Below are 10,213 nucleotides of genomic sequence, written 5' to 3' on the forward strand. Positions count from 1 at the left end.
AAATTTTGTACCTATACACACAAGTGCTGGGAGCCGGGGTGGTGGTGCGGGGTGGTGTGGAGCAAAGAGAGTGAGTCAAGGGAGTACTGTACAGCACTCAGTGGTGCTTGACACATAATAAAAACTTAACAAATATCCCAATTACTATCTACCCCAGAGTTCAGTACAGTGCTTGGCACATAGTAAGTTTTTAACAAATACATTTTTAAAAAAATCTCCTTGAGAAAGAGAAGATACTGGTGGGGATGGGTCAGGTAATTTTTCATATGACCACCAGGTGGCAGAAAAGGCACATTTTTCCAGGCCATTGCATAAGCTTCTATGTGACCCTGTTTCCTTCCAGGATGTTCCCAGTGTTTCCCCCGTTTTCGCCCCATACCCTTCTCGCCCCTCTCGCGGGGTTCCTTTTAACTGTCATCTGTTCACCACGGCAACTAAATCAGCATACTTTCCTTTAATGTCTACGCCTCCTTAGAGAAGCATCTTGGTCCTGAGGAAAGAGCACGGGCCAGGAAGTCCGTGGACCAGGGTCCTAATCCCAGCTCCGCAACTTGTCTACCGTGGGACCTTGGGTGAGTCATCAAACTACTCTGTGCTTCAGTAACCTCATCTGTAAAATGGGGGTCAAGTCAGGGAGCCCAGCATGGGACAGGGACTGTGTCCAACCCAATTTGCGTGTAACCACCCCAGCGCTTACTATAGTGCCTGGCACATAGTAAGCACTTAACAAATGCAATTATTATCATTATTATTATTAATAATATCAGATTCAAATTAATCAGATTGGACATAGCCCCTGTTCCAAAACGGAAAGTAGCGTGGCTCAGTAGATAGAGAAAGGCCCTGGGAATCAGAAGGACCTGAGTCCTAATTCCAGCTCTGTCACTTGTATGCTGGTGACCATGGGCAAGCCACTTAACTTCTCTGTGCCTCAGTTACCTCATCTGTAAAATTGAGGTTAAGAGTGTGAGCCCCATGTGAGACAGGGACTGTGTCCAACCTGATTAAACTTGTATCTACCCCAGCGCTTAGAAATTAGTATTTCTCCCTCCCTCTCCTTCTCTTCCTCAGCCCGTTTACTTACAGTTTCTTCAGGTGAAGTGATCATTCATGTAAAATCTAGAATTCCCATCTGTGCTTTTCATTGTGATGCCACAGACATCTTCTCTAGTGAAGCAGGTCTGGTTTGGGGAGAGCAGAGCCAGAGCTGAGTGAGGGGGCTATTAAGAGGTGAGGACCTGGGGACATAGTAAGCTCTCAATAAATACCACTGATGGTATCACTCCCTCCCCTTTCATTCTGATTCACTGTTGACTCCCTCTTATTTTTTCGTGCAGTTTCTTGTGACCCTTTGCACAACCTCATCTGGAGCCCGCCCATCAGTCGATCAATGTCACCACTATTTATGAAAAGTTTACTGTCTGCAGAGCACTGTACTATTTATAAATGCGGTATTTGCTAAGCCTTTCTATGTACTGGGCAGTGTACTAAGTGCTGGAGTGGATGCAAGCTAATCAGGTTGGAGATATTCCCTGTCCCACATAAGAGTCAAGTCCTGCTCTCCCCCCTACTTAGACGTGACTTACAAATAAGGGACCTGAATCCCAGAGAAGTGAAATGACTTGCCCAAGTTCACAGAACCAGAAGGTGGCAATGCTGGAATGAGAACCAAGTCCTCGGAATCGTAGAACCATGCTCTTTCCACTAGGCCAGGCTTCTTCATGGTACAAAGAGTTTGGGAGAGTACAGTATTGGGGATAAGGCATAAGGGGCCTAGCAACAGCTTAGATAGGATCCATTGCAGTGCAGGGCCTATGGTTCTGACTCCTTGGGTTTTCCGGTCACTCAAGGGAACTTGGGGTGCAATACACACCTTAAGGGAATGCTCTTCCTGTCATGTAGGAGGAGCACCTACACCTACACCCTTTCCCCTCCCTCCCCTCCCTCCACAGCTGCTGCCAAGTGTGGCCTTTGGAACCCCTGCTCCATTAGGAAAGCTCCCTTTCATCCTGGACCTATTCCTTTCTAGCTATCTACTCCTCCTTGCCCTAACTGAAACATGGCTATCTCCAGATGACACGGTCTCTTCTGCTGCGCTGCTCTCTCCACTGGTGGCCTCTCCTTTTCCCACTCCCCCAGACTCACCGGAAAAGGAGGAAGTGTCGGTTTCCTTCTCGCTCCCCAATGTTGCTTTCGCACTATCCCTCCACCCCTTCCCTTTCGTTCCCCTCCTTTGAAGCCCACATTATTCGCATCTACCACCCCCTCCAGATTCTTGTATCAGTCATCTACGGCCCCCCGGCCCCACCTCCAACTTCTTTAACGATTTTGACCCCTTTCTCACCTTCCTTCTCTCCTTTTCCGTGCCCACTCTGATCCTCGGAGACTTCAACTTCCACATGGATGTCCCTGGTGACTCCGCTGCCGCCTGCCTTCTATCTTTCCTTGACGCTGCCAACCACCTGCTCCACCCTCCCTCGCCCACTCACCAACTTGGTCACAACCTCGAACTCATCATCTCCTACCACTGCACTATCTCCACCCTCACCAATTCTGAAATCCCTCTCTCTGATCATAACCTTCTCACCTGCCTCCTCACTCACACTCCTCCCCGCTGTAAATCTATATTTCTACCTCACAGAGACCTCCACTCTCTCGAACCCATCCTTTTCAGCGCATCACACTGCACCTCGCCTCCCTATTCTCTCTATCCAATCTTGATGACCAGATTACTGTTTTCAACTCCAACCTCTCCACTCACCTCAACTCGCTCACTCCCGTTTCCCTTTGCCACTCTCGTACCACTAACCCACAGCCTTGGATCACTCCCCCTGTCCGCCTCCTTCGCTCTTATGCTCGAGCTGCTGAACGCTGCTGGCAAAATTATAAACAATCAGCCAAACTTGTTCACTTTAAGTTTGTCCTTAGCTGCCTTAACTCTGCCTTCTCCTCTGCCAGGCAAAACTATTTTTCCTCCATTTAAGTCCCTTCTCAGACCCCCTGTTTCTCCCCCTCCTCCATCCCTCACACTCAACGATCTGGACTCCTACTTCATTAGTAAAATTAACTCCTTCAGGTCTGAGCTCGCCAAGGTCACCCCTCCCCCTTCTCCCTCCCCCCAGCTCTCAACCCTCTCCGCTACTCTCCCATCTTTCCCAGCAATATCTTCAGATGAGATCTCCTCCCTCCCCTCAAGTGCTACTCCATCCACCTGTGCTTCAGACCCCATTCCCTCGCATCTTATGAAATATTTCACCACTTCCTTCCTCCCCGCCTTAACTTCCATCTTCAACCGCTGACTCTCCACTGGTTCCTTCCCCTCTGCCTTCGAACATGCCCACGTCTCCCTCATCCTAAACAAAACCCCCTCTTGACTACACCTTCCCTTCTAGTTATCGTCCTATCTCCCTTCTACCATTCCTTTCCAAACTCCTAGAACGAGTTGTCTACACCCACTGCCTGGAATTCCTCAACGCCTACTTTCTCCCTGACCCCCTAGAATCTGGCTTCCATCCCCTACACTCCACCGAACCTGCCCTCTCAAAGGTTACCAATGACCTCCTGCTTGCCAAATCCAACGGATTCTACTCTATCCTAATCCTGCTCGACCTCTCAGCTGCCGTCGACACTGTGGATCACGCCTTTCTCCTCAACACGCTATCCAGCCTTGGCTTCAGACTCCATCCTCTCCTGGTTCTCCTTTCATCTCTCTAGCCGGTCATTCTCAGTCTCCTTTGCTGGCTCCTCCTCCCCATCCCATCCCCTTACTGTAGGGGTTCCACAAGGGTCAGTTCTTGGTCCCCTTCTGTTCTCTATCTACACTCACACCCTTGGTGAACTCATTCACTCCCGCGACTTTAACTATCATCTCTACGCTGACACCCAAATCTACATCTCTGCCCCCGCTCTCTCACCCTCCCTCCAGGCTCGTATCTCCTCCTGCCTTCAGGACATCTCCATCCGGATGTCTGCCCGACATCTAAAACTCAATATGTCCAAGACTGAACTCCTTATCTTCCCTCCCAAACCCTGTCCTCTCCCTGACTTTTCCGTCACTGTAGATGGCACTACCATCCTTACCACATCACAAGCCTGCAACCTTGGTGTCATCCTCGACTCTGCTCTCTCATTCACCCCACACATCCAATCTGTCACCAATACCTGCCGGTCTCACCTCCACAACATTGCCAAGATCCACCCGTTCCACTCCATCCAAACTGCTACCTTGCTGGTTCAATCTCTCATCCTATCGCGACTAGATTACTGCATCAGCCTCCTCTCTGATCTCCCATCCACCTGTCTCTCCCCACTTGAGTCTGTACTTCACTCTCCTGCCTGGATTATCTCTGTGAAGAAAAGTTTGAGCATGTTACTCCCCTCCTCAAAAATCCCCAGTTGCTGCCTGTCAACCTAAGAATCAAGAAAAAACTTCTCAGTCTCGGCTTCAAGGCTCTCCATCACCTCGCCCCCTCCTACCTCACCTCCCTTCTCTCCTTCTACAGCCCAGCCCTCACCCTCCGCTCCTCTGTCGCTAACCTCCTCACTGTACCTCATTCTCGCCTGTACCACCGTCGACCCCCGGCCCAAGCCCTGTCCCTGGCCTGGAATGCCCTCCCTCCACACATCCGCCAATCCTCTCTTCCTCCCTTCAAAGCTCTACTGAGAGCTCACCTCCTCCAGGAGGCCTTCCCAGACTGAGCCCCTTTTTTCCTCTCCTGCTCCCCATGCCCCCGCCCTACCTCCTTCCCCTCCACACAGCACTTGTATATATTTGTACAGATTTATTACTCTATTTTACTTGTACATATTTACTATTCTATTCATTTCGTTAATGATATAGCTTTACTTCTATTTGTTCTGACGATTTTGACACCTGTCTACATGTTTTGTTTAGTTGTCTGTCTCCCCCTTCTAGACTCTGAGCCCGTTGTTGGGTAGGGACAGTCTCTGTATGTTGCCGACTTGTACTTCCCAAGCACTTAGTACAGTGCTCTGCACACAGTAAGTGCTCAATAAATACTATTGAATGAATTAATAAATGAGCACCAGAGGAGCGAGGTGTGCAGGTTGGATTGTAGAAGGAAAGTGAAGAAAGGTAGGAGGGATTAAGGTGGTGGAGTGCTTTAAAGTCAGCGGTAAAGAGTGTATGTTTGATATGGAGGTGATGGGAAACCACTGGAGTTTTTTGAGGGGAGAGGTTATGTGTTCTGAACATTTTTGTAGAAAAATGTTCCGGGCATCAGAGTGAAGTATGGACTGAAGTGGGGAGAGACGCGAGGCTGGGAGGTCAGCAACGAAGCTGATGCAGTAATCAAGGCAAGGATAGGATGAGTGATTGTATTAACATGGTAGCAGTTTGGATGCAGAGGAAAGGACAGATTTTAGCTATGTTGTGAAGGTGGGCCCTAAAGGATTAGTGATGGATTTAATATGAGGGTTAATTATTGCCTCGAAATGGGCCTTTCAGCAGCCTCTGCACCTTCATGCACTAGATGAAATTTTGAATCTCTTTACTCTATGTTCTTTGAGATTCTCAAAGAAGGAGATATTTATAGAAGCCTCCCCATCCCCAGGAAATACAAGAAAATGTAGAGGACTCATTTTAAACCAATTACTATAATATTAATAGCTTTTCATCAACTGACCTTTATATACCTGGGTTTGGAAAATGAGACTTGTGCTTGTTTCAGCAACACATATACTAAAATTGGAATGATACAGAAGATTGTGGAAGAAGGCAATGGTAAACAACGTCTGTATTTTTACCAAGAAAACTCTATGGAAACACTATTAGAACGATTGCAGTTGGAGAGTGGTAAGTTCTGGAAGAGATGTGTCCATGGAGTGCATTTGGGTTGGAGAAGACTCAACAGCACAAGACAAAAAAGGGAAGATTAGCTTGGCCCCTGCTCAAGGATGATACCACAATTAATGACGGTTTCCATAATTTTCATCTCGTCCCAATAGGTGTTTTCATTCAGTAGGGCAAAGTCTCTGAAAGAGACATATTCCGACTCCAGTCTGACCTCACTGCAAAACAGCCTGTCCCAACAGTCCTGACTCCTTCTGAAACACTTAAGCACTCAAATGAACTGCGTTCTGGGGGCTGCAATTAGCTGTAGTTAGTTCATGGGGGGAGAAGAAAGGAGAAAGTGGGTGGCAGTGGATTTCAGAAGAACCTGACTGGACTTGGTCTTCCTCATCCCAATTAGTCTGGATTTAAGGGAATTGCCCTGCCACAATTGCACAAGATCCCTGGCGTCCTTGACTTCTGGAAAGGAGTTAGTTACGGTGGGAGACCAGGGCTCCTTAGTAAATCAGTCATTCAGTGGCATTTCTTGGGAGCCCGATGAGCCAACTTGTACTTCCCAAGCGCTTAGTACAGTGCTCTGCACACAGTAAGCGCTCAATAAATACAATTGAATGAATGAATGAATGAGTGCAGAGAGTGGGAGAGTACCACAGAGATGGGAAGTGATCACGTTGGAGTGTCACTCAGCTGAAACAACCTCTGGCCCTCCATAGACAGCTGATGTTTGGGACAGCCAAGATGGTGCCCTTATTAGACCTCCATATAAAGTTGGGCACATACACAAGCTGAGTTAACACTCTCCCCATCTCTGGAGCAACTATAGTTTCATTTTCCCTAGTATTCCTCTCCTTCCCCACTCTCAGAAATAAATTAATCTTTAAAAAATGTGTGAGTTTAAAATTGGAAGCACTGGGGAACTTTTCTCATCATCCTTATCGTCTGTACTCCCTTTAGCTTGGGGATCAGCAAGGATCAGCTTTACTTTTGTGGGGGTCCAAATTTATCTTTGTTTAGGGCTAGGCTATTGGCTGATTTAAGATGAGGGTTTCGGTTTATCTCTCCCTTCCTTAGGGAAGGTCGGAGATCTGGTGTGTCCTTCCCCATCTACAAAAGGTGACTACCTAGCCTGTGAGGGGTGGAGGATGGTTCATTGATCCCACACCTCAGGCATAAGATCAGCCCAGCTCTAAGCTGGATCTTCTGGTATGTCTCAAGGACAGCAATTGTGTTTTTCCACTCCTGAAAGGGTGAAAGTGATCCATTGATGGTAATCAGTCAGTCCATCAGTGATATCGACCCCCTCCAGACTGTAACCTCACTGTGGGCAAGAATTGTGCCTACAAACTCTGTTGTATTGTATTCTCCCAAGTGCTTAATACAGCGTTCTGCACCCAGTAAGTGCTCAATAAATACCAGGTTAGTATGAGGAGAGCACAGCATTAAGTGTTTGCAACAGCTCAATATAATAGAGTTGGTAAACAAATTCCTTGTTCACAATGAAATTACTGTCTAGAGGAAAATCCCTGGAAAATTGAAGACTTTGGCTTGGGGAAAAACATCTTTGCCAGGCAACTCATGCTAGTAGATTAGGTTTTCTCCTTCCCCTTCTGTAATTTCACATCAGATACACCTCCAACAGAAACCTAGACACTGTCCTAACCAGGCTGTTCCTTTTTACTGCAGCTAAGAAAGGTTTTCCCTCTTCGTATCAAATTTAGGTCAACTTCAGTAATATTCAGTGATGTGGGGCTACGGTTAGTGACCACTTTATATTCAACATCCCCTGAGGCAGATATGGTATCACAAACTCTTCATTCATTCATTCATTCAATCGTATTTACTGAGCACTTACTGTGTGCAGAGCACTGAACTAAGCTCTCAGAAAGTACAATTCAGCAATAAAATGAGACAATCCCTGCCTGGACACAGGGGATAGTGCTATATTGGCCCCAAGTGCCATGATAAAGATAAGGTCCCAAGCCAAGCAAAATCAAAATTAGGATTTAATTAATATCACAAATGGAAAGATTGCAAAAGAGAGTACTAGAGGAGAAGTTGATGAGGCAATTTTAACAACCTTTGATAGTTTAAGACAGTCAGTCAAACTAGAGATTAAATTACCAGATCACGGGATTATGGCCTGTGCAGGCTGAGTACCCTGCTTGGGGAAAACCATGAAACCACGTTTAAGACTAAAATCACCAGAGATTATGCTCAGGACCAAATGCACCAAGATTAAGTTTCTTTTTTTACCTCATACGTAGTTTGAAGAGAGAGAAATACACCATTCATTCAATCATATTCATTGAGCACTTACTGTGTGCAGAGCACTGTACTAAGTGTTTGGAAAGTACAATTTGGCAATATATAGAAATAATCCCTACCCAACGGGCTCGCAGTCTAGAATGGGGCAGACAGACAACAAAACAAAACAAAGCAAGTGGACAGGCATCAATAGCATCAATACAAGTAAATAGAATTATATATACACATCATTAATAAAATAAATAGAATAATAAATATGTACATATATACACAATGCTGTGGGCTGGGAGGGGTAGAGAAGAGGGAGGGAGTAGGGTTGATGGGGAGGAAAGGATGAGCAGAGGAAAAGGGAGGCTAAATTTGTGAAGGCCTCCTGGAGGAGGCAAACTTTCAGTAGGGCATCAGCAAATGGTGATTATTGCTGCTCGATCCCAAAGACCAGAGGCAAACAAAACCTTCCCCAGTTCAGCCCCTATTAGAGCTCAGCTCCACCCCTAGTCCTGCCAGGGCTGGGAGCAGTCCAACCTATTGGCTGAAAGCCGGTGACCTCCCAGAATATTCCAAATGACCATTGGAAGGGAAATCTAACCCAGTCAGAGTGAGACCTTTCTAATTCTGTCAATAGGTAGATAGTTTAGGTTGGGGTGAAAAACATCACCCGGCAGCCAAATTCTATTTGCTATTTCTATCTCCTGGTCTGACCTGTTTGTGACCCAGCATGAGATGGATGAGACCATCTCTCACTGGGGCCCTCAGGCTCTCAGTGTTGGGACCCGGGGTCAGACAGGAAAGGCCAATGTGAGCCTGGCTCCGAGCTCCCTTCCCTTGTCCTCTGCTCCTCCCTACCCCATTTCCTAATGGGCTGCCGGATGCCATCCAGAACCTTCTCCAATAGAAGAGAATGATGTCAGGTAAACATCTCCTGTTGGGATGTTCCGGAGTGCAGGGCCTCTTCGGCAGAGAAGACCATATATCCTTGTCACAAACTCTTACATCTGTGAGGCAGAAGAGGAACTGTCCCAATTACAGGGTTAGGCCTGGCTTTAGGAGGCAGGAGTTGGGAGAACAGAAGTTGGGACTTGGGTGGGACCCTGAAATGGATTTCCTTTTGTGCTTTATGCTCAGAAAGGAAACAGAAATTTTCCATCTGGCCTGGCTTTTCGGGAGTCAAAGCTCAATAACTCAAAATTACCCCTGCTGCTCCGCCCAGAGGAGCTGTACTGAAGCTTCCTCTCCTTCTGGCTACTACACGTGCTTCTTCACCCACTTAGACACAGTTGGAGAAAGAAGGACCATGTACACTTGCCACACCTATGCTAGATCATCAAGGGTGTAGCTGTGGCCTGAGAAGATGGGGACTGCATTATGGACAAGTTGCAAGGAGTTGCAGTTTAAGGAGGTGGAGCACACTCTGAGTCAGACCTCCAAACACCGTGGGAAGGAGAGCTCCAATGGATGGCTCCTGGGGATGACAAACCTTAATCACGTCTTCGATGGAAGGACTCAGAAGCTGGAACATTAATTCCACCACATTCTACTGAGAAGCCACCAGCAACTCCTGCCCTACTCTCCAGGTTAGAGGGAGAGAAAGAGCTTTACTCTAAACACCCAAGAAAGGACATGGCTGGGTTTAGAAAACAATAAAAAGGAGAGGCAGGATCAACCCAGAACTTGGAATGGAGAGAGCAAGGACTTCAGCCCAGTCCCCAGGAGGTGGCAGGTCCGTGCTGAGACCTGTGTCTGGGGCTAGGAGAGGAGTAGGTTGTCCCTTCTTTCACTTTTGTCCTTTTTTCCTTCTTTTCATGTTTCCCTCTCTATGCCTTACCATGTCTGCCCCTGTCTCTTTTTAAGCCGTTCCTCCAGCCCCAGCCCCAAATCACTTGAGCTCCCGGAATCTAGTTCTGCACAGAAGGCCTGGGCAGGAATTCCTGAACTGAGCCCTGGAAGGGTGGATTGCTGGAACTGGACAAGAGAGAGAAACACACACTCAGTGTATCATTTCCCTTAAACATGAAATAGGGGTGCCAGATCACTGTTCCAGGCCATATTTGGAGTCCATTACCATGTTAGCGAGAGACTTAAATCTGGCACACCAGTCTGCCATAGGAGACTGTGTCCTGTCCCCATTGGCTAAAC

General features: G+C 47.2%; 1 pseudogene; it reads left to right on the top strand.

The window, feature by feature from the left end:
• The first annotated feature begins 5,876 nt into the window (after positions 1-5,876).
• On the top strand, positions 5,877-5,951 carry LOC119922931 (annotated as a pseudogene).
• The last annotated feature ends 4,262 nt before the right edge of the window (positions 5,952-10,213 follow it).

Source organism: Tachyglossus aculeatus, unplaced genomic scaffold, assembly GCF_015852505.1.
Source record: "Tachyglossus aculeatus isolate mTacAcu1 unplaced genomic scaffold, mTacAcu1.pri scaffold_130_arrow_ctg1, whole genome shotgun sequence".
NCBI classification, from domain to species: Eukaryota; Metazoa; Chordata; class Mammalia; order Monotremata; family Tachyglossidae; genus Tachyglossus; species Tachyglossus aculeatus.